This window comes from Urocitellus parryii, unplaced genomic scaffold, assembly GCF_045843805.1.
Source record: "Urocitellus parryii isolate mUroPar1 unplaced genomic scaffold, mUroPar1.hap1 Scaffold_40, whole genome shotgun sequence".
NCBI lineage: Eukaryota > Metazoa > Chordata > Mammalia > Rodentia > Sciuridae > Urocitellus > Urocitellus parryii.
The window spans coordinates 7,855,134-7,860,297 of NW_027553586.1; the positions used below are offsets into that span (position 1 = coordinate 7,855,134).

The window sequence follows — 5,164 nt, forward strand, 5'->3', positions numbered from 1 at the left end:
TCTGAAGAAATGACGGAATGGGGAGTGGAGAGAAGTGAGCGTGTACGATTTGGGAAGAGAGACATGAGAGGAAATGACTGGTGAAGCGCTGTCTCTTTGTATATTAAGTAGCTGTAATGTAGCTTCTTGATGCTTGACTAATTGAGGTGTTAATTCTGACTTGATGAGAATCTTTTTCATGAATGATTTTAGAGACAAATTTGGATTTTAAAGGTATTAAAATATTTTTGTTTTGTACAAGAGTTTGTTGCTCTGTATGACGCCTGTATGCATTGTATATTGCAATTTATTACTGTCATAGATTTGTAGACAGTTTCTTATTTTCATATTGAATCATGTTACTTTTGTAATTCAAGTAAGCAGCTGGGTTAATTCATGATGTTTGCCCTTTTAATAAAATATAAGAGTAGAGTTCATTTTGAATGCAAGTTGCCTTTATTATAAATTTGAGTTTGTCTTAGCTATGTAATATCTTGCATGATAACCTAGCTAGATTTTTAGCACTTGCTGTATTTATTGAAATTATTTTTTTTCTTTTTTTTTGGTAAAAAGCATTCATAGCTTAAGGAGCACCATTTTTTTTTAAATGTAATTGAATAATTAAGTGTGAGTGCAGAAGCAAATATTGTCTGACCTATTAAACTTGGTGCCCATTAACAGTGTTTACACTGTTCATTGTGCCTGTTAATGTAGTTTTAGTTACTGGAGCTTTTGTTTAACACTAGGTTTGTTTTTGATTTATGTTATTATGAATGTTGGAATTCATTTCAGTTTAATGTGGTCCTGGCACTCCTGAAATGGTGCCCCTTTTGTTTGGTATTTGATTTTTTTTCAAAGTGTATCTTCAGGTATTAACAGTGTCCTCTTCCAGAAGAGTATTTTACAGTCTGTTGATAAATGTCTTCATTTTACCTTTTTAATTGAAATATCAGGTCTCCTGTTTTATCATCGGAACCAAGAAATATTGGACATCATTGTGTATACAGACCTTTTGCACGAGTGAGTGAACAAAATGGAGTGAGTGCTGTGAAGGTATGAAGTAGAAGTAGTGTGCTGTCTTGATCTTTGCAATAAACTAAACTTAGATAATGTAACTTTGTATAATTTAGCAGTATGTACTTGAGTTGTTGCTTTTTTAAAGTGAGGATTTGTATTTTCTCATTATTCTTTTTGGTGATATTAACTAATAGGAGGGGTCTTTAAACTGTAATTTCAAAAGTGGCTATTGGATAGCTTGCAAGAAGGAAGCTTGGGTGTACACTGTATGTGAGGGACATCCAGGTGTCTGAGGTAGAGCAGTTTCCTAGATACAGGCTGAGCAGACACTTTCACTTTGCTGGGAAGAACCTTTGGGAGCAGCATCTCCGAAGTCGGTGACTCCCTCGCCTCCTACCCCCATTCGAAAAATAATCTTTATTATAGAAAATTCAAAAAGGAAAAAAGGGAGAGGGTGGTTAAGCAGAATCCACAATCATCCTACTGTGTTGAAATAACCAATGTTAATATTTTGATAAATATCATTTGTCCTCTTACTTTGCTAAATATGTATATTTTTATAAAAATGGGCTCATATTGTGCATACTGTTTTGTAACTTGCTTTTTTCACTTAACAATATATTGTAAACATGTTTCCCAGGTTATGCATAGTCTTCTGCATCATTTTTATTGGTTTGTTACTCTGTTGTATGACTGAATCATAATTTATTTAATCATCCATTGGACATTTTGATTACTGACAACTTTTTACAGTTATAAACACTTCAATGAAAAAAAAAAGAAATTACCTAGAATTAATCATACTGGGTAAAAACTGGGAAATATAAGGTAAGTTAAGAAGCTTGGTAGGGCACACTAAGAAAGTGCATCAAATGTTTAGTTGCAATTCCAGAAAGAAGAGAGACTGAGGCACAGATAATACTTGAAAAGATAGTGACTGAATTTTTTCTAAAAGCAACAATCCCAAACACTCTAAAAATAAAAAGAAACCCACATGGACACATATCATGGTGATACCGAAGAAACTCCAAGGCAAAAACGATAAATCTAAATAGAAACAGAGTTTTGTTTTGTTTTGATTTTTAAAGACAAATTACCTTCTAAAGAGAGGACAGGTTGACAGTTAACATCTCAACAGAAAGAGAATAACTAGAAAATAGTGGAATAATATATACTGAAAGGAATGAAAGAAAATAACTGCCAACCTAAAATTCTATACACACAAAGATATCTTGCCATAATTGGGACAAAATGTCAGACAAAGCATCAAGAACTTACTACCAGCAGGGTCTTACTCAAGGAAAATATAAAGGCTGTATTTCAGAGAGACATGTCACCAGATAGAAAGTATGAGAAGTGAGAAGACCTAAGAGTGAAAATAGAATAAAAGCAAACCACTAATCGGATAAAACAATCTTAATTTAATAATTATACCATGAAAATATAACATAGCTTGGTTGGGGGTGCAGAGAGTGGAAAAAAATAAAAAATATTTCATTGAGGGTAACAGAGTTGGATGTGGCTGAGGGGCAGAGATTGGTGGAACCAAGAGGAATGAGGTGGAACTAATGAATTAGGTTGTGTAGCCAGGTCCAGGAGCTCATTCCTGTAATCCCAGAGGCTCGGTAGGCTGAGGCAGGAGGATCTCAGGTTCAAAACCAACCTTGGCAACAGTGAGGCACTAAGTAACTCAGACCTTGTCTCTAAATAAAATATAAATTAGAGCTGAGGATGTGGCTCAGTGGTTGAGTGCCCCTGAGTTCAATCCTGGTAGCCAAAATAGTAAAAATAATTCTTATTATTATAGTGTGTAGACCATGCAGAATGACATCATGTGGGCCTGGTGGGTCATGCCAGTTGTTCATCCCAAGCACAGGAGGACACTATTCTAAGTTGCAATCAGGGAAGAAGTTGTCCAGTGAACGCTCTGGGTATAGGCTAAAGCAGGGCAGGAGTGGATAGAGGGTGTCCACTTAGGTTGCTTTTGCAGTTCTGATTGGGAAATGATGACAGTTTAAATTACGGAGAACAGTGCACATGGCTGATTGTGGGTGGAAACAAGAGACATTTAGGATGTACCACTGATGGCTTTTGAAATACACTGAATACGAGAGTGAGCAGAGGAAGAAACTGAGGACACTCCATATGTTGAAACCTAATCCACAACACAGTGGTATCTGGGGGTAGGGCCTTTGGGAGATGATCATGCAGGGATGGAATGGCTCTTCAACACTGGAAAGAGAGCATGAGAGCCCATGTTGTGTTTTCTTCCCCAGTATAGGGATTGCCTCCGCTCCCATCCCGCAGCCCGCATAGAAGCCTGGAAAAGAGGTGGGGAGAGACCATCGGGAGTGAGGGTCGCTGCAGTTGAAGCCCTTCCCCACGTGGGATGCCCCAGTCCCTGGCTGGTGGACCATGGCCAACAGTGGTGGCACTAGCAGCTCTGGGCCCTGGTGGAAATCGCTAACCAACAGCAAGAAGAAAAGCAAGGAAGCCACGGTGGGGGCGCAGCCTCTGGCCCAGCCAGACCCCGAGGAGCCCAACCCTCCCAGCCCAGAATGGACTAGCGGCTCCCGAGAGAACTAGCACCCCAATGTCCTTGTGGGCGCCAGCGAGTCCCCCAAGCCAGACAACTTGTGTGGGGAGAAGTCTGGCAACAGCCGCCGCAATTTGAAGATCTCGAGATCTGGCCGCTTTAAGGAGAAGAGGAAAGTGTGTGCCACGCTGCTTCCAGAGGGAGACAGGTCCCCAGAGGAGGCGGACTTCCCTGATGATATCCAGGAGGACAAGCAATAGCTGGAGTGAGCACTCTAAGGCTTGTCTCTTTTCCCACAATAACCCCAGAACCCAGTTCCATACCTGAGAATTCTGACCCAGCCCCCTATTTGGTGTCTCACTTCACCATATTCATAATATTCACATGAGGCCTCCAAGATTTTATTTTTCTGGAAATTGAAGTGTCAATTGAGTTCTCAATATTTCATGACTCAAAGATGCATTAAGTATTTATTTGTTGTAAGAGAAGATACATGCCTCTGAGGAAGTTGGCATAATTATTATTTTTTCCAAGAAGCTGTTTTGGGGCATTTGCCTTTGTTTTTGTCATCTATGGGAGTGAGAGTGATTGAGGGGGCCTTCTTTCAGAGAAAGTAGCTGAACTTGAACTCTTCAGCCCTCAAATGAGGAAGGCTGCTCTTATTGAAGATTCTGAATACTTTCTCATGAACATCAGATCTCAGTGCTGTTTGTAATGCCTGGGAAATGCATTTCAGGGATACTTCCATAGACTTACACCTTAAGTGAAGGGGTGGGGAGGGAAGAAGCAGTAAGTAGAAGCATTTCAAAGTGAGGCAGTATTGCTTAAAAAATGGAACTACAAAACCTAACAGCATATTTTAGTATGGATTATTAAAATTGTTGCACTGTAAGACTTAAGGTGACTTCTGTATTTTTTTCCATTCCAAGACAGAAATTCATCATACTTAAAAGCAGGCATGCAAAGTCCGGGGTGATAGAGTTAATCATTTGCCACACAACATAGCAGCTACTGAAGGAAAGCTGCAGGGAAGAGAACTTTTCCAGAAACTAGCAACATCTGAACTGGAACCAGTTAGCCAGATATTCCAATTTACTAACCACATTCAAGGAAGGGAGGTATCAGTTCATTATTCCTCAATTCTCCTTTTACTTCAGTGCATTTTCATAGAGTAAATCCAAATATATCCTTTCCAGTATTCACTGTTACCTTACCAACAATTTTCTGAAAGTATTTAAACAAATGGACTAAATTCATTCATTTGTGCAAAGCTGCTTCCCGCCCCAGTCCTTTCCCTTCTAAAGGTTATTTCTTTAAAGTCTGTCTTTATCTAATTTCAAAGTCTTTAGATCTATCAACCTAAATATTCGTAGTTAAAATCTGCAGGTTTGCTTTTATTATGAACTTCAAGAAGAAAGGTAAATGAATAGGACTTTCTTTCAGCAAATTACAGGACAGTTATTTTAGTTGTTAAGAGGAACCAAGATCTTTTCCCACTACAATTCGGTTCATTTTTAAACACCCAGAATTGCATACCAAAGAAATTACATTGATCAAGTTTTTGTCATTTTAGACAATGACAAGCTGCTCACTTTGTGTATATAGGGAAGCTGGATTTTGTTTCTGTCCAAT

General features: G+C 38.7%; 1 pseudogene; it reads left to right on the forward strand.

Annotated features, from left to right (window-relative positions):
• Positions 1-3,411: 3,411 nt before the first annotated feature.
• On the forward strand, positions 3,412-3,792 carry LOC144252265 (proline-rich protein 15-like; annotated as a pseudogene).
• The last annotated feature ends 1,372 nt before the right edge of the window (positions 3,793-5,164 follow it).